The 25,083-nt window shown below is 37.7% G+C and overlaps 1 protein-coding gene across 1 annotated transcript in view; it reads left to right on the plus strand.

The window, feature by feature from the left end:
• The window catches only part of LOC115753688 (disease resistance protein L6-like), a 420,087-nt gene that overhangs the window by 220,134 nt on the left and 174,870 nt on the right, over positions 1–25,083 (plus strand). The window lies entirely within an intron of this gene.

Below are 25,083 nucleotides of genomic sequence, written 5' to 3' on the forward strand. Positions count from 1 at the left end.
TTCTGTTGGCAAGCATATTCGGTGTCACATTTGGTGATTTTGTCATTTGCGTGAAGGCACTGAAGGAAGTTTTGCTTAAAATAGGGACGTTTAGAAAGGCTGCAACAGCAATGTCTTCCGTTGTACTTTCGCCGAGAGAACGAGGCGTGCTTTTGGGACAAATGTGTGTTCTATGGTTCAATTAAATGGTTCAAACTATACACTAAAATTAATGTTGATATCATTCGTTTGTTTATTTTTATTATTGGAGGTATATGAAAGTGCAATTACTCCATTACGATGGCAAGTTTCCGAAGTCAAATATTTTCAAATTCAATCTCAAATTTTAATAATTCGTGTTATTCAAACTTGAAGCAAAACTAATTGAACTTGACTGACGGGAAAATTGAGCTTGGGTGCGATTCATAGAACCGATTCCTTTGTGAATGAGACAGGACTGGGAATGCGACTTACTATGACATATCGATTCTCAAATAATTTGTAGAATACTCACCTTGTATAGGATGCAACAGCTTTTGTTTTTTCTTTTAGTTAAACATACTTATCAAATTTTGACTTCAGTCAATTTGTCTAAATTTTATGAATTATTTATAATATGAGTACATTTGGAACTGATGGCTATCTTAAAAATCATGACATCATCATCCCATAATTGCTCGATCCGAGCGCAGGAGCCGTACGATCATCGGGAATTGGATCATTGGGAATTGAATATTGTATGTGTAAAGAATATGATATAAAAGAAAAGAGTTAATACTACGAAAAACCCCAAATTAGTACACATGTGACAAATTTACATCAAACTATTTTTTTAACCACAAAAAAAATTTCAAAATGATATACCTGTGATAAATTTATGGACCACCAAAAATTTCAAACTGGTACATCCGAGATAAATTTATCCAAAACTAATTATTTTGATCACCAAAAATCTCAATCTGGTACATATGTGACAAATTTACCCTAAACTATTTTTTCAACCACCAAAAATTTTAAACTAGTACATCCGTGACAAATTTACCTCAAACAAATTATTTTGATCATCAAAAATCTCAAACCGGCACACATGCAAAAAATTTACCTTCCGTTAGTTCTCGCAAAATTGGATTAATGTCACGAAAACCCCAAATTAACACACCTATGACAAATAAAAGGTAAAAACCCTAAACGTATTCATCCGACAATTGCTATGTGTCATCCAACTCAGCAATTTGACGATATAATTTAACGAAAACTAGCGAAGGATAAATTTATCATATATGTACAGGTTTGGGATAAATTTATCAAAAGGATACCAGTTTATGGTAAATTTGTCAAAGGTGCATCAGTTTAGGGTTTTTGATGGTTAAAAAAAATAATTTGCGATAAATTTATCACAAGTGTACCTGTTTTAGGTTTTCTGTGGTATTAACCCAAAAGAAAAGGTGGAACAAAATTGTTAGACCTTTTCGTCAACTACGTGCGGAGAAGAAAGATTTCGTAACTTAGACAACAACTGTCACAAATTTACTTTTCAAGAATGCAAAGGCTGTCCTAGTAAGAGCTTAGTAAACACGAGTCATCAGCTCGCGTTGACTAGGAATTCCTTGTTGAAGACCAACATTGCAATTGTTGGTCTTCAGCAAGTGATTTTTTATTTATTTTATTTTCTTTATTTTTTATTTTTTATTTTTTTTCCTTCCCTTGCTTCTTCCTCTCTCCGATCGCCGAACCTCGGCAATGAGCTAGAGACGAGGGCGGACGAGGCTCGCCTCCACTAGTTGCCGACGAAGAAAAAAGATAAATTAATAAAAAAAAGTATTAGTAAAATTTATCCATGTCAACGCTTGCCAACCAAAGTTTGGCCGAATAAAATGAATTGGCATAAATACAAAATGTTTAAGAATCAATAGGCCAAAAAAAATTTAGGATTGAATTAACACATTTGCAATAAATTTAAAATTTTTTTGGTAATTATCTCATCACATATTCGCGGTTCATTACCAAGACCATAACTTATCAGTATTTATACTACACCAGCAATTGCACATTGAAATTTTCTTTGTCCCTCAAAATCTGAATTTGACTCTTCGTACTTGTGCATTACATTTCTTTGGCTTTGAACAAAGTTTGCAACAGACTTGAACCTCGACATTTTAACTTTTACCTAGCATGTACATTAACAAATTATAACCTAAGAATGGTAATTGGACTCGAGCCCGTGAGAGGCCATGCTAGACCAGGCCTGTTAGCAATAAGGGGCTCCACCAATGCCTGGGCAAAGAGCATAGGGCTATTTTTTTAGGTTAATACCGAAAAATATCAAACTAGTACATATGTATCGAATTTATTATTTTTTAACTTTTATTAAATTTTACTATCAAATTATTGAATTAGATTACACGTGGTGATTGATAGGTACCAGTTTGAAGTTTTTATTTCCAATCATCACATGTGTACTTGTTTGGATTTTTACATGGTATTAACTCAATTTGTCGATAATTAACATACGGCAAATTTGTCACGGGCGCATTAATTTTTTTTTTTGTTATTCAAAAAATTAATTTGAGATAAATTTATTATAAGTATATCAATATTTTTTGTAATTAAAAAATTAATTTGAAATGATTTTTTTATAAATATATCGGAATTTTCGTGATATTTACTCTCCCTTTTTCGAGGGTGATTTAGTAAAAAAAAAAATAAATCTAGCGACAGTAACTAAATGATGAATCTTTGTCTTTGCGCGTTTCTGTTGACTAAAATCTTGGGAACAGCACGAAAGGCATGCTAAAGCACTGGGGGCTCTCCTTTTCCACGTTAGGGTGGACCCCATCTTCTTTTTCCTTTGCTTTATTGCTTTGTACCTTTCCACTGTCACTTTGCTTTTAACAAGATCTTTCCTCGGATTCTCTGGGCAATTTCGCCCTTAACGACGGATGAGGTCTCAGAATAAATGGCTTCAAGCTAACAATTATGGATTTCTTTTCCAATTTTGTTCGAGAAGATGTGCACTTTTACACGCTCTCCATTATTTGAAGTTTTACAAATAAGTATAGGTTATATTAATTGATATGATCAAACCTTAATTTAGAATTTAGCAAGTGAATAAACAAATCTATGAACCTAGCTATCATAAAAGCGTGAAAATCCGAATAGTTTTCTTTTTCTTTATAAAAAAAGAGATTAATACCACGAAAAATTTTAAACTACCTATGACAAATTTACTATAAATTATTTTTTATCATAAAAAATTTTAAAACTAGTACATTTGTGATAAATTTACCTAAACTAATACACATATGACAAATTTATCCTCTATTAGTCTTCGTTAAATTTAACACTCAAATTGCAAAGTTAGATGGCACGTGGCAGCTCATAAGTGTACCGATTTACGTTTTTTTTACCCTTTATTTATCACAGGTGTATCAATTTGAGATTTTTGTGGTATTAATCCAATTTAACGAATGGTAAATTTATCACAAGTGTCCTAGTTTGAAATTTATCATGGTAAAAAAATTAGTTTAATGTAAATTTGCTACAAGTGTACCAGTTTAGGATTTTTTATGGTAAAAAAAATAGTTTAAGATAAATTTATAATAAATGTACTAATTTGTGATTTTTCACGATCAAAAAATAATTTGAGATAAATTTATGATAAATGTACCAATTTAGGGTTTTCGTCGTATTAATCCTCAAAAAGAAAAATCACTTTTGGAAGAAGTGAAACTTTTCCAGATCGCATTAGCCTAATGTTCTAGAGAATCTTGAACTTTCCACTTGCTTCTAAAATTGTCCTAAACATTCGATGTTAAGTTAGTTTAGATATTATACGAGGATGTCCATAAGGTAGATTTGCAAATAATTTCAATAGATCCATTTAGAATGTCTGACCTATGACAGCACTTGTCCTTTTTCTTTCATTTCTTTTTATTGCTTCTGGGATGACTCTAAATGCACAGATACTGATCCTGGAAAATGAGGTATCAATTTATATTTGGCATTTGCATTGTTGGTGCGATTGCGGTCAAACCATTAAAAAAAGACTTGCTTAGATAATAAGGTCTTCTAAGGGCCTATTCGGCAACGGGAGAAAGATTTAAACTCGGAATCTCGTTATCTGATATCATGTAATATTTCAAAAGCTTAAACTTATAGATGAATACGCTGTTTAATATATATTCTTTAATAAGATGCATTTTTTAGTTCCTTAATATTTCTATGGTGTTAGACCAAAGAAGAAAATTGTGTGGTGAAAGAACAAAGGTCTTGATAGCGGGACCCACATCAATACAAAAGGTCTTAAGCCTTAATAAGATGCATTGAATTTTTTATAAATTCCTTAATATTTCTGTGGTGGAGGAGCAAAGGTAATCCGAAAGTTTTCTTTTTTTTTCCTTTGAAAGAGTAGGAGTTTGGCAGTGGATTCCACCTAGTTTCCTTTATTTTTTTCCCAGAGCTTTCGAGGTAAATAGAGGAAAGCTCAATTTCAATTCGAATGGAAGAAGTCTGATTCCAAAATATCTACAACGAGACTTTTGAACTTTTGTTCACCAAAACAAAAGTTCGCTGGAGTATCATCAAAGCTAAAGCTATTGGAGAAAAAAATTTGATCTTTCACTGTATCTCAATTTAAGAAATTTGATACTTTACATGAGTATTTTTTTTCCTTACTGATAGCGCCATCGTCGTTAATAACTCAAATCTTAAAATTTCCATACTGTGATTAACCAAATACAAAGACAGACAGGATGAGTGTTAGGGTGGGGACCCACGGCTATTCACCGAGACCTCTTGTTGTGGTCCACTTGTACGAAGTCGTACTGCCATAAGGTTGACAAACGACGAAACATAATAATTGCCACCTCACCGTCCAAAAACAAAAGGACAGATAGGACAAGTACGGTACTGACCCACGGCTATTCCCCACCGAGGACTGATATTCAAAGTGGTCCTGCATCATCTGGAGCATAATAATTATCACGTGACAGACACGGCCAAAAGCATAATAATTATCACGTGACAGACACGGCCAAAAGCAAAACTAAACTCTACCATGGTTATATGAATGTGTCTACTGGCCAACCAGCCACCTCTCATCCATCACATACGACTTAATACAGACACCCATCTCATTTATTGTGCGAAAACCCTCTTTTTTTTTTTTTTTAGGACAAAAATAATAGAAAGTAAAAACACATTTACATAACAAACACCAATTGCAAAACGCATAAATAAAATAAGAGAGACAAGTATTTTTTTTCCTTACTGGTTGTCCTCCACGGAGCTCTCTGCTTAACTGCAAATGAAATGTATCATTCAGCATTTCCATATATCATTGGCACTGCCTAATCCTTGTACAGTTGAGAAAACAAGTTCTTCTTTGAAATTATAAGGCTACATCTTCCATAAAGTGGGAAAGGAAACAAGAGACGCTGAAAAGAAGCGTGCTGGTTTTCGCGAAATACAGTTTTCTGTACTCGCCTGATCATATTTCATGAGTTCATCCCACTGTTCCTTAGCAACAAACTTTCTTACTTCCGCATCCAACATACTGAGACGGTAATTCAAATCTCCGAACCAGAATACCTGACTGTTTACAGAACAATCCAAATGGATCAATTTTTGACAGACATGATCTAAACTCGTTAAGTAAGGCTCGGACAGATTAACAGTTTTTCAATTCTAATGAGGCAACCTGCGGACATTTTCAACTCAAGTCTCGTAGAAGCCTGCACTGACGCCCTAACAGTGTTCCATGTTAAACTAGCCTTAGGATCTTTATCTCCAATAATCACTCTCTCGGGGATTTATTATAGTGCTCTTCTGTTGCAATCCAATGACTGCTTTGGTTGTCATGAATCATTTTCTGCAGAGATGCTTCTGTAATCTTGCCAAAGCTCACATTTTCTGCAGAGATGCTTCTAGAACTCGCGAATCTCTTTCTTAGATTTGTACTGCATAATCAACAAGCTTTAAGGAATTTTTCTGCATATAGTGACACTTGCGGGATCATAAAAGCTCTCTGCTTTGGTTGGGTGATGTGAGTCTCATTTGTCGAGCATCATCTTCGGCAGAGGAATTTCTTTCCCCTGCCGAATCCCAGTTGAACGTTAGGTTGCTCATGCTAATGTCTTCACCTGGATTTCAACCCTATTCTATTTTTCCCTCCTCACCTATATATCATTTTGAAGAAAAGGGTCAGCTTAAGAATTTATGAGTTCCAAAGTGGAACAATTTTTTTTTTCGATCCCAAAAAAAAAAAAATGGAACATTTTTATGGATCTAGAAAGTTTTTTTTTTTTAAATTCTTCTTGGCTGCCCCACCATGTGCTTCCTCTTCCGCGTTGTTTTGTCCTTATCAATTATCAATCGGTTCGAAATTTGAAGGTCTGGTCCAGCTGGTGTCGGAGCATTCACATCGCTCATGCCCTTGCCAGCAACTTTGAGGAGGTCAGCTCATCCATCAGCCTTGGACTATGCTAAACTCACTTCATCCGCTTTAGCTCTATCTATCCGCGGTTGCTCGTCCATGCCATGACATTAGATTTTACCAGTCTCTTAGTTGAAGCTGTGATCGACGATGCTTCTTGATAGCTTAGGTCTGAATAAGTCTTTAAACTGTTTCATCTAAACTATAAAACGTAAAATTCGGAACACTCTCTTAAAAATGAAAGGAAAAAAAAATACTTTTTCTTAGCTTGGGAGATGACCGACGATTTTTTTTTCAGCCCCTTGTCCATCGTTAAACTCAATACCGCAAAAGAAAAAGAGAATAATTCCTCTCATGAGGGCATTTAGATAATTTTGGCTGTAGCAAAAGACAAAGGCGACTGGTACGAGAGGGAGGAGCAGAGGAACGGACGGGGGTCGTGATCACTGGTTACGAATGGAGGCCCTCAGCTCTGTTTACCATTTAAAATCAATACCAGAAAAAGCGGAGGAAAAAAGAAGTCCTCGCCGTGAGAGCATTTGGGTATTTGGCATCAGCAAAAGACAGAATGCAATTGATAAGGAAAGAGAAGAGCCGAGGAAAAGGATGGGCGCGCGCAATTATGGCGGTGGATGCAGTGCGAGCTGTCAGTCGTCGTCAATTAGATTAGAGAGCGATGATATTACTAAATGTTACTTCCTTAAAATTTAATTCAGCGTATAATATAATGGCCAAATTTTAAATTTATTCAATATAATCTGTGAACTATTTGTGCATTATCAATTTAGTCAATATTAAGCACTTTTATATAGTTCATGAATTACATTGAACATGTATCAAAAGTCCTGACATCATTATATTGAGCATATTAAACATTATGGTAAAGTACATTCTGACTTTTTTTTTTGTCAAATCCAAAGTTCCTAAATCTCTACCGACACTTCAAATATCGATTTACATAAATACTCAAACAAGATTATTCCAAATAGAAGGATGGATTTCCAGCCCAAGTCGAGATTGAAATTGTCATATTATTCCAAACTTGCATGGATGGCAATTTCATAGAATCGGACAGCGCAAAAAAAGAATAAATTGAAGGCGGTTTTCCCCAAAATGGGCCCGACTGGAAGGAAGGGACAGTACAATTATGCACGGGCAAAGAAGCAAGCGAGCCTCGCGCAAAGTCATCCCTGCAATTTGCGATAAGTCCGAGTGCGAAGTAGCCGCACAAATTTGACCAATAAAAAGTATAAGACTGAAAGAGAAGAATTGCAATTGCGTTGTGATGGTGCAGAGAAAAGAGAGGAGTTGGGTTCGTGGCGAAAAACCTGCATTTGTCAACTTCGACAGGCTGCAGTGATCTTGCAATTAATCATGTTTATTGACCAATTGTAGCAAATTCGATTCTCTGCATGTTTAGTCAATTCTGGGGAGGTGACACTGTCTTTAGGAGCCCCTGTTAAGAAGCCTTTTTTTAGGGGCAAGGCGTCTAGCTGTGCAAGCAGAGGCTAGCGACCGACCAGCATCACTGGATCAGATCAGCACCCCACCAGTTCCCACCCTATATTTTTCATCCCGGGTAGGAGGGATTACCCTCTCCTCTCAAACGTTAGAAAGAAATGCCCAACGATGTCGATCTAGGACTGTCCAAATATGCATAAGGTGTTGAAAAGCATGGAAGAACCCGTCCATATTGTTGCACAAATGAACCTTAGTTCATTCCTCAGGTGTTAAACAAAGTGCATTTGTGAAAAAAAAAAAAAAGTATGGAACATTTTTGCGGATCTAGCAAGAATTTTTTTTTTTTTGTTTAGCCTCCTTGGCTTGGTTGCCCCACCATGTGCTTCCTCTTCCTTGTTGTTGTCCTGTCCTTGTCAAGTATCAATCGGTTCTTTCAATCAACATCTGTACCGAATCAAAATCTGAAGGTCTAGTCTGGCTGGTGTTGGCGCATTCACATCGCTCATGCACTTGCCGGCAACTTTGAGGTCTGCTCATCCATCCGTCACCAGGATTATCTCGCTTCTACATCTCTAAAATTTGCTCAAGTCTTCCAGGAAAATACAAAAAACTAAACTTTGATAATTTGTCTATAGTCACTTTGGACTATGCCAAACTCACATCACATCCACGTTAGCTCTATTTATCCGCGGTTGTTCATGCATGCCGCGAAATTAGATTTTACCAGTCTCTTAGACGAAATTGTGTGAGAGCTTGGATTTGAGTAAGTTCCTAAATTGCTTCTTCTAAACTATGAGACATAAAATTTGGAGCACTCCCTTAAAACGAAGGAAAGAGAAAAAAAAAAAAAAAATTTGTTAACTTGAGGGATGACCGATGATTTTTTTGCAGCCCTATTCATCGTTGAACTCAATGCCGAAGGAGAAAAATAGACTAATTCTTCTCATGAGGGTGTTTGGGTAATTTTCCTGTAGCAAAAGACAAATGCGACTGATAGGGGAGGGAGGAGCAGTGGAAAGGATAGGGGCCGTGATCAGCCGTCGGGAGCGCTGATATTGTGCGTCCAGGCTGACGAATACCAATGGATGAGGTGGACCCGACTGATAATTCACCTAATATGTCGGTGCATGCGAACTCAATCACACGATAATTAAAATGATTGATATACCATGCAATTTTTCAAATCGGTACGTTAAATATAAATTTATTTAAAATTAATTTTTTATTATAAAAAATTTTAAATTAATGTATTTGTTATAAATTTATTTTAAATTAATTTTTGTTACCAAAATCCCATATCATTTTCTCTCCCTTACTTGTGATGGTGCAGAGAAAAGAAAAAGGCTTGGTTGGGAAGGGCCCCACTCTGTCTTTATTGATGTGTTAAAAAAACCTGCATTTGTCAACTTTTCACAGGCTGCAATGAATCAAATCGTTCTTATTTGACCAACTCGGGCAATCCCAACACTTGCCCATTCATTGCTCCTTGAGATCTGAAACTGCCTTGGCTTCCTGTACTATTTACACATGTTTAATTTTAGTCAAATGAGCTCGTGTAGAGCTCGTAACCTATGTCCATGGAAGTCGCGACGGACGGTGGTCGCTAGCCTTTAAGCGGCCACAAATTTGTTACCGCATGGCCCCCGAGTCGAGGCTCGACTCGGTTTTTTTTTTTTTTTGGGTCAAATGACTCAGTTCATTCGCTCGAACTTTTGAACAGCAGAGAGAGGCCCTCAGCCCTGTTTACCATTTAAAATCAATACCAGAAAAGGGGGAAAAAAAAAACAGAGTCCTCGCCATGTGGGCATTTGGGTATTTTTGGCAGCAGCAAAAGATAGAATTCAATTATTAGGGAAGAGAGGAGCAGAGGAAAAGAATGAGTCGTGGGTGATTATGGCAGATGTAGTGTGAGCTGCCAGCCATTTTCGGTTATATGAGAGAGAGAGATGATATTAATAAATGATACTTAAAATTTAATTCGGGATATAATGTAATCGTTGAATTATTAATTTATTTAATATAATCTATGAACTATTTATACATTATCAATTTAGTTAATATTATGAATCTTTATACTTGCGCGTTTCTTAAAGAAACTTTCTTTTGACTAAAATGTTGGGGACAGCACAAAGGGCACGCGAAAGTACTGGTGGCTCTCCTTTTCCACGTTAGGATGTCCCATCTTCTTTTTCCTTTGCTTTATTGCTTTGTACCTTTCCACTATCACTTTTGCTTTTAACAAGATCTTTCCTCGGGATTCTCTGGGGCAATTTCGCCGTGAACGACGGTTGAGGTCTCCCAATAAATGGCTTCAAGCTAACAATTATGGATTTCTTTTCCAATTTTGTTCGAGAAGATGTGCACTTTTCCACGCTCTCCATCATTTGAAGTTTGACAGATAAGTATACGTTATATTAATTGATATGATCAAACCTTAATTTAGAATTTAGCAAGTAAATATAGAAATCTATTATAAAAGCGTGAAAATCTGGATAGTTTTCTTTTTCTTTATAAAAAAAGAGATTAATACCACCAAGTAGGGGTGTGCAACCGGACCGGGTTTACCCGGAACCCGGATCGGCCCACCCGAAAAACAGGGTCGGGAATTGGTTCTTGCTCAAATCGGTCCGGGTTTCGGTTCCAATTTTTGGGAACCGGTTGAAACCGGTCCGGTTCCCAGTTCTAGGTGAAGACCCACCCGGACCGGTTTTAGAACCGGTTTTTAGTTATTTAAAAAAAAAAAGAAACCCTAATGTAGTGTCCAAATAACTATGATTTTGGTTTTATGCTCGTGGTGTTTGAGTTTTTCTGGTGCTGATTCATGCGCGCTTAATGCGGTGTCTTTTAGCATGTTATTTGGATCCTACAATTTCAGTTCTTTTTTAATAGGTACAACGAAAATTGAAGTGTGATAAAAAGACTTGCACTATGTTAATTCAGCGTTACGGAGGATCATTATTGCTTTTCGTGAATTGCAACTTTTATTTTTTATATCGGGGTTTGTTGCTTTTGGTGGATCATACTATTATTTATTATTATTTTTTGGATTGTTACTTTTGGTGTATTATAATTTTTGTTGCTCATTTCATCAATGCTCATATTATTTTGATGAAAAAAAAAAGGAAAACAGGTTCTCGAGTAGACCCCGAAACCGGACCGAAAAATAGGGTTGGTTTCAAAACAGGTTCCAAGACAAACAAGGTCGGTTCTCGGTTCCAAAAACTGGGAACCGGTAATAACGAGGTCGGTTTCGGGGTCTAGGTCTAGACCCGGCCCACCCGGCCCATGCTCATCCCTACCACCAAGAATCCTAAACTACCTATGACAAATTTACTCTAAATTATTTTCTATCATAAAAACTTTAAATTGGTACATTTATGATAATTTTACCTAAATTGATACATTTATGACAAATTTATCCCGTTAGTCTTCGTTAAATTTAACAGTCCAATTGCTAAGTTAGATAGCATGTGGCAGGTCATGAGTGTACCGATTTATGTTTTTTACCCTATGTTTATCACATGTATATCAATTTGAGATTTTCGTAATATTAACCCAATTTGACGAATGGTAAATTTTCCATAGGTATTCCAGTTTGAAATTTTTCATGGTCAAAAAATTAGTTTAGGGTAAATTTGCTGTAGGTGTACCAGTTTAGGATTTTTTATGGTCAAAAAAATAGTTTAAGATAAATTTATAATAAATGTACTAGTTTGAGATTTTTCATGATCAAAAAATAGTTTGGAATAAATTTATCATAAATATATCAATTTGGGGTTTTCATCGTATTAATACTTAAAAAAAATCACTTTTGGAAGAAGTGAAACTTTTCCGAATCGCATTAGCCTAATGTTCTAGAGAATCTTGGACTTTCCACTTGCTTCTAAAATTTTCCTAAACATTCGATGTCATCACGAAGAATATAAGCTTTTAGTTAATATTATGTGATGAAATCTTAATTTTCTTTAAAAATCTCATAACATTTTAACTTTTTCAAGTTAGTTTAGATATTACGGAAGGATGTCTACAAGGTAGATTTGACAAATAATTTCAATAGATCGATTCGGAAGGTCCGACCTAGAGGGGGCCGGTTCGACGGAACCGCCGGTTCCGGTTCGAGAACCGGCGGTTCCGGTTCCGGGTTTGGAACCGTCGATTCCGGGCCGGTTCCGGTTCCGGTTCGAAACCGCCGGTTCCAAAGCTCAATTACTCTTTTTATCAAACCTACTCTCTTTTTTTGTAAAAAAAAAAAAATCGGGTTGGAACCGTGGGCCCGGTCAACGGGCCGGTTCCGGGCCCATGGGTCCATTTGGCATTGTCTAGTCTGACCTATAACAACACTTGTCCTTTTTCTTTCATTTCTTTTTATTGCTTTTGGGATGACTCTAAACGCGTGGATACTGATCCTGGACAATGAGGTATCAATTTATATATGGCGTTTGCATTATTGGTGCGATTATGGCTGCTAACTGCTTCAATTAGATAAATCAAACCATTAAAAAAAGACTTACTTAGATAATAAGGTCTTTTAAGGGCCTGCTCGGCAACGGTGGAAAGATTTAAACTCGGAATCTCGTTATTTGATATCATGTAATATTTCAAAAGCTTAAACTTATAGATGAATACGCTGTTTAATATATATATTCTTTAAAAAGATGCATTTTTTTGTTCCTTAATATTTCTATGGTGCTAGACCAAAGAAGAAAATTGTGTGGTGAAAGAACAAAGGTCTTGATTGCGGGACCCACATCAATACAAAAGGTCTTAAGCCTTAATAAGATGCATTGAATTTTTTATAAGTTCCTTAATATTTCTCTGGTGGAGGAGCAAAGGTAATCCGAAAGTTTTCTCTTTTTTTCGTTTGAAAGAGTAGGAGTTTGGCAGTGGATTCCACCTAGTTTCCTTTATTTTTTTCCCAGAGCTTTCGAGGTAAACGGAGGAAAGCTCAATTTCAATTCGAATGGAAGAAGTCTGATTCCAAAATATCTGCAACGATACTTTTGGACTTTTGATCACCAAAACAAAAGTGGGTTTTTTTCCAAAATAATTTTTTTAAAATAAATATTTACAAAATTATTTTTTAAAAATAAATATTTACTGATTTGGGCCTCGCTCGGCAATTCAACCGCCGAACGAGGCCCGCTCAGCAGTGGGCCTGCCGAGCAAGAGCTGCTCGGCAGCCCAGCTGCCGAGCAAGGGCTGGGGTGGGCCCAAGCCGCCCAACCCCTTGCTCGGCAGGCCCACTGCCGAGCAAGCCCTAGCCTACATTCTTTTTTTTTTATTTTGTAATTTTTTTAATTATTGATACTTAGAATATTTATTTTATTTAAAATTTTTTTTATTGTGAAGCTTATGTTTATAACATTATTAGCAATAATTAATATAAATATTTATTAAGATATATAATTAATAAATAATGTTGTGATATAATGTAATATAGCGCTAGGAATATATTGGAAACCACAATAATAGATAGATGGAAAACCGCAGCAAAAGAGTTAAAAACCACATGAAAAGATTAAAAACCACAGCAAAAGAGTGGAAACGAGTAAATAAAGGGCAAAACTTTGGAAGAGCATATCTCGTCGCTCGGGCGTCCGTTTGAGACGAATTTTTTTTTGATTTCACGTAATTTTTCGAGATGAATCCATTGGCAAACCGCCAAAGGCGGTTTGGCCCACCTTTTTCCCCAAAAAACGCCGTTTTCCTTGTCAATTTTGCATTTTCTCCCTTCGGTGTTATTTTTCGATATCGAACGAACCCTTGATACATCACCATTTCGCCTTCCGATTGGATTTATGTCTGTCCAATAGATGAATATATCATAAAAATCTCATTTTTTTCATTTATCTTACTAATTTTATTTTATGAATATTTTAATTAATTACATAATTACAGCATTATTTATTACTTATAGATCTTAATAAATTTTTACATTAATTATTGCTAATTATGTTATAAAGAGAAGCTTTACAAGAAAAAAATTATAAATAAAATAAATATAAACATGTTAAAAAATACGAAATAAAATAAATATTATAAATATAAAAAAAATAAGAAATATAAATAAATATTATGAAATAAAAAAAAAGGAAGCTCCCCTGCTCGGCAGCTGGGCTGCCGAGCAAGTGGGCTACTCGGCAGCCCAGTTGCCGAGCAAGTGGGCTGCTCGGCAGTTGGGCTGCCGAGCATATGGAACCGGGCCCAGCAGGGCCTGCTCGGCAGCCCAATTGCCGAGCGAGGCCCAAATCAGTAAATATTTATTTTTAAAAAATAATTTTGTAAATATTTATTTTAAAAAAATTATTTTGGAAAAAAACCCAACAAAAGTTCACTAGAGTATCATCAAAGCTAAAGCTATTGGAGAAAAAAATTTGGTCTTTCACTGGTCTCAGTTTAAGAAATTTGATACTTTACGTGAGTATTTTTATTCCTTACTGGTTGCGCCATCGTCATTAATAACTCAAATCTTAAAATTTCCATACTGTGATTAACCAAATACAAAGACAGACAGGATGAGTGTTAGGGTGGGGACCGACGGCCATTCACCGAGACCTCTTATTGTGGTCCACTTGTACGAAGTCGTACTGCCATAAGGTTGGCAAACGACGAAACATAATAATTGCCACCTCACCGTCCAAAAAACAAAAGGACAGATAGGACCAGTACGGTACTGACCCACGACTATTCCCCACCGAGGACTGATATTCAAAGTGGTCCTGCATCATCTGGAGCATGAGGTTGACAGAAAGAGGAAGCATAATAATTATCACGTGACAGACACGGCCAAAAGCAAAACTAAACTCTACCATGGTTATATGAATATGTCTACTGGCCAACCCCCTCTCATCCATCACATACGACTTAATACAGACACCCACCTCATTTATTGTGCGAAAACCCTCTTAAAGACGACATCATTGTACAAAAATAATAGAAAGTAAAAACACATTTACATAACAAACACCAATTGCAAAACCCATAAATAAAACAAGAGAGACAAGTATTTTTTTTCCTTACTGGTTGTCCTCCACGGAGCTCTCTGCTTAACTGCAAATGAAATGTATCATTCAGCATTTCCATAGATCATTGGCACTGCCTAATCCTTGTACAGTTGAGATAGCCGGTGGGAAAACAAGTTCTTCTTTGAAATTACAAGGCTACATCTTCCATAAAGTGGGAAAGGAAACAAGAGACGCTGAAAAGAAGCGTGTTGGTTTTCGCGAAATACAGTTTTCTGTACTCGCCTGATCATAGTTCATGAGTTCATCCCACTGTTCCTTAGCAACAAGCTTTCTTACTTCCGCATCCAACATACTGAGACGGTAATTCAAGTCTCCGAACCAGAATACCTGACTGTTTACGGAACAATCCAAATGGATCAATTTTTGGCAGACATGATCTAAACTCGTTAAGTAAGGCTCGGACAGATTAACAGTTTTTCAATTCTAATAAGGCAACCTGCGGACATTTTCAACTCAAGTCTCATAGAAGCCTGCACTGAAGCCCTAACAGCGTTCCATGTTAAACACGCCTTAGGATCTTTATCTCCAATAATCACTCTCTCGGGGATTTATTATAGTGCTCTTCTGTTGCAATCCAATGACTGCTTTGGTTGTCATGAATCATTTTCTGCAGAGATGCTTCTGTAATCTTGCCAAAGCTCACATTTACTAACACTCAGGACTTCTAGAAGTCGCGAATCTCTTTCTTAGATTTGTACTGCATAATCAACAAGCTTTAAGGAATTTTTCTGCATATAGTGACACTTGCGGGATCATAAAAGCTCTCTGCTTTGGTTGGGTGATGTGAGTCTCATTTGTCGAGCATTATCTTCGGCAGAGGAATTTCTTTCCCCTGCCGAATCCTAGTTGAACGTTAGGTTGCTCATGCTAATGTCTTCACCTGGATTTCAACCCTATTCTATTTTTCCCTCCTCACCTATATATCATTTTGAAGAAAAGGGTCAGCTTAAGAATTTATGAGTTCCAAAGTGGAACATTTTTTTTTTCGACCCACAAAAAAAAAAAGGAACATTTTTACGGATCTAGAAAGATTTTTTTTATTTTAATCTTCTTGGCTGCCCCACCATGTGCTTCCTCTTCCGTGTTGTCCTGTCCTTATCAATTATCAATCGGTTCGAAATTTGAAGGTCTGGTCCAGCTGGTGTCGGAGCATTCACATCGGTCATGCCCTTGCCAGCAACTTTGAAGAGGTCAGCTCATCCGTCAGCCTTGGACTATGCTAAACTCACATCATCCGCGTTGGCTCTATTTATCCGCGGTTGTTCGTCCATCGCGTGACATTAGATTTTACCAGTCTCTTAGTTGAAGCTGTGATCGACGATATTTTGTCTAAACTATGAAACGTAAAATTCGGAGCATTCTCTTAAAAATGAAAGAAAGAAAAAATACTTTCTCTTAACTTGGGAGATGACCGACGATTTTTTTTTTCAGCCCCTTGTCCATCGTTAAACTCAATACCGAAAGAGAAAAAGAGAATAATTCCTCTCATGAGGGCATTTGGGTAATTTTGGCTGTAGCGAAAGACGAATGCTACTCATAGGAGAGGGAGGAGCAGAGGACCGGACGGGGGTCGTGATCACTGGTTACGGATGAAGCGCGTGCAGTCACCTATCCGTGGTCAGTGGTCGGGAGCGGTGATATCGTATGTCTGGGCTCACGTATACATAGATGAGGTGGATCCGATAGATAATTCGCCTAATCTATGCATGATATCAATCACATGATAATCAAAATAATTGATATATCACGAAATTTCTCAAATTAGTAAATTAATAATAAATTTATTTAAATTATTTTTTTTATCACGAAAAAATTTTAAATTCATACGTTAACTCTAAATTTATTTTAAATTAATTTTTTAATGCCAAAAATCCCAAATCATTTTCTCTCCCTTACTCATGGTGGTGCAGAGAAAAGAGCAGAGTTGGGTTGGGAAGGGCCCCACTCTGGTGTCGAAAAACGTGCATTTATCAACTTTGACAGGCTGCAATGAATCAGATCGTTCTTGTTTGACCAGCTCGAGCAATCACAACACTTTACCCATCCATCGCTCCTTGAGATCTGAAACTGCATCGGCTTCTTGTGCTATTTGTTCATGCTTAGTTTAGTCGAATGAGCTCGTGTAGAGCTCATAACATATGTCCATGGAAGTCGCAACCGGCAGTGGTCGCTAGCCTTTGCACGGTCACAAATTTGTTACAGTATGGCCATGGAGTTGGGGATCGACTAAGGGTTTTTTTTTTTTTTGAATAGCGAAGAGAGGCCCTCAGCCCTGGTTACCATTTAAAATCAATACCAGAAAAAGGGAGAACAAAAAGAGTCCTCGCCATGAGGGCATTTGGGTATTTTGGCAGCATCAAAAGACAGAATGCAATTGATAAGGAAAGAGAAGAGCTGAGTAAAAGGATGGGTGCGCGTGATTACGGCGGTGGATGCAGTCCGAGCGGTCAGCCGTCGTCGGTTAGATGAGAGAGTGATGATATAACTAAATGATACTTACTTAAAATTTAATTCGGGATATAATGTAATCGCTGAATTTCAAATTGATTCAATATAATTTCTAAACTATTTACACATTATCAATTTAGTCAATATTGAACACGTTTTATGTAGTACATGAATTGCATTGAACGTGTATCAAAAGTCCCGACGTCATTATATTGAGCACATTAAACATTGTGGTAAAGTACATTCTGGCTTTTTTTTTTTTCAAATCCAAAGTTCCTAAATCTCTACCAACACTTTAAATATCGATTTACATAACTACTCAAACAAGATTATTCCAAATAGAAGGATGGATTTCCAGCCCAAGTCGGGATTGAAATTGTCATGTTATTCCAAACTTGCATGGATGGCAATTTCATAGAATCGGACAGCGCAAAAAAAAGAGCAAATTGAAGGCGGTTTTCCCCAAAACAGGCCCGACTGGAAGGAAGTGACGATACAATTATGCACAGGCAACGAAGCAAGCGTGCCTCGTGCAGAGTCATCCCTGCAATCTGCGATAAGTCCGAGTGCGAAGTAGCCACACAAATTTGACCAATAAAAAGTATAAGGCCAAAGGAGAAGAATTGCAATTGCGTTATGACGGTGCAGAGAAAAGAGAGGAGTTGGGTTCATCCCGAAAATTTGCTCAAGTCAAGTCCTACAGAAAAAAAAAAAAAAAGGAATGGAACGTTTTTGCGGATCTAGCAAGATATTTTTTTTTTTGGTTTAATCTCCTTGGTTGCCCCACCATGTGCTTCCTCTTCCGTGTTGTTGTCCTGTCCTTATCAAGTATCAATCGATTCGTTCAATCAACATCTGTACCGAATCGAAATATGAAGGTCTAGTCTGCTGGTGTTGGCGCATTCACATCGCTCATGCACTTGCCGGCAACTTTGAGGAGGTCTGCTCGTCCATCCGTCACCGGGATTATCTCGCTTCTACATCTCTAAAAGTTGCTCAAGTCAAGTCATCCAGGAAAAAACAAAAAAATTAAACTTTGACCGCGAGAGTCGTCTTCTATGACTTCATCACTTTTTTTCTTTCCACGCGGAGCTCGGGGACCTATGTCCATAGGAGTTGCGATCGACGGAGCTCACTGGCCTCGCACGGCCACAAGAACTTTCCGCCCAGTCTCCTCCTCCTGCTGCATTACTAATTAATCTCTTTAACAACATAACATAATATCCCTGGATACTTCGGAACCATGCATCTTCTGCTATTTTTTCCCCCTTCTTTTTTATAGAAAAATAGCACAGTATTATGAAAAATCCTAAATCGACACGTCCGTGACAAATTTATCCCAAACTATTTTTTTTATCACGAAAAATCTCAAAATAGTATACCTAAGACAAATTTACCCTAAACGATTTTTTTATCATAAAAAATCCTAAACTGGTATAGCTGTAAAAAATTTACTCCAAATTAATTTTTTTACCACGAAAAATCTCGAATTGATACACATGTGACAAATTAAAAATTTACCCGTCGTTAAAATGAATTAATATAATGAAAAATCCCAAAGTGATACATTTGTGACAAACGAAGGGTAAAAACCCTAGAGTAGTACACTAATAAACTGTCACGTGATATCTAACTTAGCAATTTGATGATTAAATTTAAAAAAATTAATGAAGTGTAAATTCATCACAGATGTATTAATTTGGAATAAATTTATTATATGTATACTAATTTGAGATTTTTTATGATCAAAAAAATAATTTAAAATAAATTTATTATAGGTATATCAATTTAAGATTTTTTGTGATATTAATGTTAATTACATGGGAGGTTCGAATTTCTCTTCATATGGGGTGTGAGGGGAGAGCAGGGGGGGTGGGTGGTGGGGGTCAGGGGTGGTTTGCATTCAATGAAGGGTGTAGAAAGTAAATGAGCCACACAAGGTGCCGCGTCTCGACTCAATTAATTCGCTCGGATTTTTTTTCTTTTTTAAGCAACGGAGAGCGACCTTCAGCCCTGTTTATCGTCTAACTCAAAGCCGGAAGAGAAAAAAGATAAATAATTCCAACTCTCATGAGGGCATTTGGGTAATTTCGACCATAGCTAAAGACAAATGCGACTGATTGGTGAGGAAGGAGCAGAGGAAAGAACAGGGGTCATGGTCACGGATGGAAAGCGCGTGCTGTCACTTGTCTGTCGGTGGTCACATGGCCATGTGGGAGCGGTGATATTGTGTTGTCTGGGCTCATGCACACAGATAAATGAGGTGGGACCCGACGAACAATTCACCCCTAATCGGTGCATGTGAACTCAATCACATCTTCCGACCAAAAAAAAAAAAAAAACTCAATCACATCCGACAAAAAAATGGAAAACTCAATCACATGATAATTAATATGTTGATATATCGTGAAAAATCTTAAATTAATATATTAATAATAAGTTTATTTCAAATTAATTTTTTGATTTTGAAAAATTTTAAAATGATACGTTTGTGTCAAATTTATTGTAAATTAATTTTTGAACACTAAAAACTTCAAATTAGTATAGTTGTTACAAATTTTTCCTCCCCTATTGCACGTTAAATTGCGGATCTTAAACTGGTAAACTCGTAACAAACATAAGATGAAAACTCCAAACTAGTACGTCTGTCAACTTCTATATGTCATTCTACTCAAGAATTTTACAGTAAAATTTAAGATAAAATAATGAATAGTGAGTTTGTCACAAATATGCTAATTTAGGATTTTACATGATTAAAAAAATTTATCATGAATACATCAGTTTGATATTTTTTATGATTAAAAAATTAATTTAGAATAAATTTATTTATCAGTTCAGAATTTTTCATTATATTAACGTTAATTAAAATTCTATAATACAAAATGAACGAGCAACAAAAGAATTTCAGTTGGGTCACGATGGCGCAGAGAAAAGAGAAGAGTTGGGTTGGGAAGGGCCCCACTCTGGTGTAGAAAAACCTGCATTTCAGGCTGCAATGAAACCTTCCTATTTGACCAATTCGAGCAATCACAACGCTTTCCCCTTCATTGCTGCCTGAGATCTGATCTCAAGTGCTACCTCTCATCTCTGCTATTCCACCATCCGCCCGTGTTTCCAACTCAAAGATGTTTGAGTACTTGTGGTTGGCCTGTATGGCGACGGTTGCTGCCATCCTGTTCAAAGTATTCCTGAAGAAGAAAAGAGCAGGTCAGATCGCCGTGGAGAGTGCTGCTCCTCCTTCCACTTTGCCACCAGCCAGCGAAACGGCGGCATCTTCAGGACACGATTATGAAGTGTTCTTGAGTTTCAGAGGATCAGATACTCGATCAGGTTTTACCGACTTTCTTTACACTAGTCTTGACAGGGCAGGAATCCGCACATTTAAGGACGACAAAAAGCTCCCCGTTGGAGAAGAGTTTCCCTCAGAACTTCTCCAAGCAATTGATCAATCAAAGATCTCAATACCTATCTTTTCGAAGAATTATGCCTCTAGCGTATGGTGTCTCAAGGAGGTAGCCCGGATGGTCGAGCGCCAGAAAACTGGAAGACAAAAGATCATGCCCATTTTTTATGACGTGGCCCCTTCAGAGGTTCGACATCAAACCGAGGGTTATGGAAAGGCATTTCGTTCACATGAAAAGAAGGGACGATACGACAAAAAAGATATATGTCAATGGAAGGCTGCTCTCACTGCAGTTGGGGCAATAAACGGTTGGGACCTGCATAGAATAGGGGAGGAAAGGTGACTGTTTTTGGGATTTCATCTGATGTGGCTTATATCTTTACAATTATATGCATTTCAATTGCTTTCTTTTTCTACATATGTGTTAGATCGGTTGAAATTGAATTTTTTTTCTTTTAAAGATTATGTTGCAGAAATCACGCTAAATAATCGGACAGTCCTGAATTTGTCCCCTTTTTCATTTCAAACGACATATTTTTAGTTTACGTCACTCATTAACCCATAGTACCAACGCTAATTCATGCACAATAAAAAATAAATCCTCGAAGAGCACGTGTCGGATAGGTCTGTAATTTTCAATTTGGTCTTGTCAGAATATAGGATGGTTGAACCCAATTTTCTAACTCTTTGCCTTTTGACCTCATACAAACACCAGGCGAGAAGGAGAGTTTGCAAAAGAACTCACCGAGGAGGTTTTCAAAGAATTGAAAAAGGCTTATTTGGAGGTATCAGATCACTTGGTCAGTGTCGACAACCACGTGGATGCAATCATGGAAATGATGGGTGCCCAGACAAGTGAAACACGGATTATAGGAATTCATGGGATGGGTGGCATCGGGAAGACCACTATTGCCAAATTGATCTACAATAAGCTTTTGCCCGACTTTGAGTATCGTTGCTTTCTTGGTGATATTCGAGAAACGTCAAAAGTTAAAGGCATTCAATTCTTACAGGAACAGCTCATCCGTGATACCCTCAAAATTGAACGCACAAATATAGGAAACTCTTGTGATGGGATTAGGATCATCAAAGAAAGGTTGTATGATAAAAGAGTCCTCCTTCTTCTCGATGATGTGGATCACAGGGACCATATGAATGCGCTTGCAGGAAACCATGGTTGGTTTGGTAAAGGAAGTAAACTTATTATTACAACACGAAACAAAGAGGTTCTCAACGTTCTCAAAGAGGACAACCTTTACGAGGTTAGCCTCATGGATTCCTATCAATCTCTTCAACTTTTTAGCAAACATGCTTTCGGAAGAGATTCTCCTTTGGACGATTATATCAACCAATCCAAGAGGGCGGTAGAAATTGCTGGAGGTCTTCCGCTTGCTCTTGAGGTCATCGGTTCACTTTTATGTCGCACTGAAAAGGAAATGTGGGATGACACATTGAAGATGCTAGAAAGTGTTCCTAATAATGATGTTCAGAGTAAATTGAAAATAAGCTATGATGCATTAGATTGTCGGCAAAAACTTATATTCCTCGATATAGCTTGTCTTTTCATTGGATATGACAAAGACATTCTAGTTCATTTTTGGGATGAATCTAATTTTTTCCCAAAAGTAGCCATGGACGTTTTGCAGAACATGTCTCTGATAAAGATCAACGAGCATAATAAAGTGTGGATGCACGACCAACTTAGAGACCTTGGAAGAGAAATGGTTCGTGAAAAAAGTGGCATGCAGATGGAGAAGCAGAGTAGAGTGTGGGATCCCAAAGAAGGATTGGATTTGCTTACAGGACATAAGGTAAAATCATCCCCCTCCCCCGTATAAAAGTTTATGTTTTTTTTTTTTGGAATAAAAAGGCAGTTCCTTGTTGTATTGTGTAGCACCATTACGACTTCCTCAATCTTTTTTCCCCCGCCTTCTTTTTTGCTCTTTTAAGATTATATGAATAATAGCACTGAACTCAATCGCTTAATAGAGTGGACTTGAATAAATGCGTTTCCCTTCAACTTTTTTGTTTTTAAATTATCCCTTCGGACAAGGTGAAAAAGAATGATAGTACCAAACACAGCTGCCTAATATAGTGGATTTGAATACATGCGTTCCCCTTCGACTTTTTTTTTTTTGTTATTAAAATTTTCCTTTGGGCAGGGATGTAAAGAAGTTCAAGCTCTTCGTCTCAAGTTGGACCATGAGCGGCTGCGTCGTTTTACGTACGAGGGCTTTGAGAGCCTATCAATGCTAAGATTCCTTGAAGTGGACTGTCGGGAAGAAAGTTTTCGTGCAGAAGATAAGCTTCTTTGGCACGAAACCCCATCAAATGGTCTTGAGGAGTCGGTTCTCGTCCCTCAACTACGATGGCTTTCATGGCGCAATATTCCCCCAACATTTAACATTGCAAATTTCTCCATGGAAAATGTGGTTATTCTTAATCTATCGGGGAGTACTATTACGCATGATTGGAAAGGGTGGAGCCACATGCGGGTATGTCACGTATTAGACGACACTTATTATTTCGTCTTATTGGATTCAAACGTAACCTTTGCATGATTTTTCTTTTACGGACGTTGAAGAGATTGAAAGTTCTGGATCTGTCCTCCTGTGCGAGGCTTGAGAGTCTACCAAACGATCCGGGTAGAGGTCTTGTAAGCCTTGAATACTTATATCCGAAATGGTGTAAATCGTTGGAGAGCCTTCCAAATTCAATCGGAGAATTGACGTCGCTGATTGAGTTGGATATATCCGGCACGCGGATCGAAGAACTACCCCGTTCCATCGGAGAGTTGAGGAATTTGAAAGTGGTGAAGATGCCGTGCACTCGCATAAGCAAAATACCCGATGCATTTTGGAATATTGGGAAGCTCGAACAAGTAGAAGCCTCCGGACGTTTCAACCGTTTACATGGAAACATAGGTCGTGGCATCGGCGAGAATAAATCCCTGAGCATCTTGAAATTGGGGGGGGCGGATATATACAAACTACCGCCGCTTCCCGAAAGTCTTACTATTCTTCATTTGGATGAATTGCGGATGGAGACGTTTCCAGATATCTCGAACCTCACTGATTTAAAGGAATTGGACCTGACATTCGCCCTATCTGGTGATGGTGGGAAATTAAATGGGCTTGGGGAAGAGTGGATACCACGGTGGATTGTGGACTTGACCAAACTGGAGTCCTTGAGCCTGAACTCTCATTACGTGGCCACCGTCGTATCAACAGACCTTAGCCTCCCTCCTCATCTCAAGTACCTTCACCTCTCCTGCCCTAATCTCGGTCGCCTCCCGAGGCTTCCCTCAAGTTTATCCTCCTTAAGTTTGGAGCAATGCGAGTCACTTCGCTTGATGGAGGATCTATCGAATTTGAAGAATTTATCCTCCTTAAGTTTGACGCAATGCTACTCACTTCACTCGATGGATCTATCGGGTTTGAATAAACTATCATCTCTCAAGATTATCTACTCTGGAATTGCGGAAATTCAAGGCCTTGGTTGTTTGGAGAACCTACGAGAATTGGTGCTTCTTGGCCTTAAACAGTTGAAGGTACTGCCTGATCTACGCAATTCAAACAAACTGAGGAGTCTTGACGTAGAACATTGTGGTTTTCTGGTCGTGATTGAAGGCGAAGTACCGCTATCTTTGGATGAACTTAGTATTCATACCTGTCGTTCGTTAGTGGAGGTGCCCGATCTGTCAAGCTTGAAGAAACTGCAAAAGTTTAACGTAGCACATTGGTGGAATGAGCCAATTCCCGACTCTGCTCGGAGAAGTCGGGTGAATCTTTGGGAGAAACTACGAAATTTGCAGATTTGTGGCCTTGGACAGGTGGAGATACTCCCTGATCTAAGCAATTTAAATGAACTGAGGAGTCTTTATGTAGATCATTGTGCTAATCTGGTTGAGATTCAAGGCGAGCTACCACAATCATTGGAAGAATTGGAGATTTCTGACTGTCAATCATTACTGAAGTTGCCCGATCTGTCAAGCTTGAAGGAACTGCAAAAGGTTGGCATAGCACATTGTCGGAAATCAAAGCGCGAGGCAATTCTTGGCTCTGCTCGGAGAAGTCAGGTGAATTTGTGGGAGAACATTAACAGTTGCATCTATAGGAATAAATCCCTGAGGATCTTGAACTTGAGGTGGATGGATATATATGCACTACTGAGGCTTCCCGAAAGTCTTATCAAATTACAACTGTCTGAGTTGTACATGGACACGTTTCCGGATCTCTCAAACCTCGCTAATTTGAAGGAGTTGGATTTGGAGTTTCACTCACGCGATTCTGATGGGGAGTCTGATGGGCTTGTGGAATATCCGATACCACAGT

Source organism: Rhodamnia argentea, chromosome 1, assembly GCF_020921035.1.
Source record: "Rhodamnia argentea isolate NSW1041297 chromosome 1, ASM2092103v1, whole genome shotgun sequence".
NCBI classification, from domain to species: Eukaryota; Viridiplantae; Streptophyta; class Magnoliopsida; order Myrtales; family Myrtaceae; genus Rhodamnia; species Rhodamnia argentea.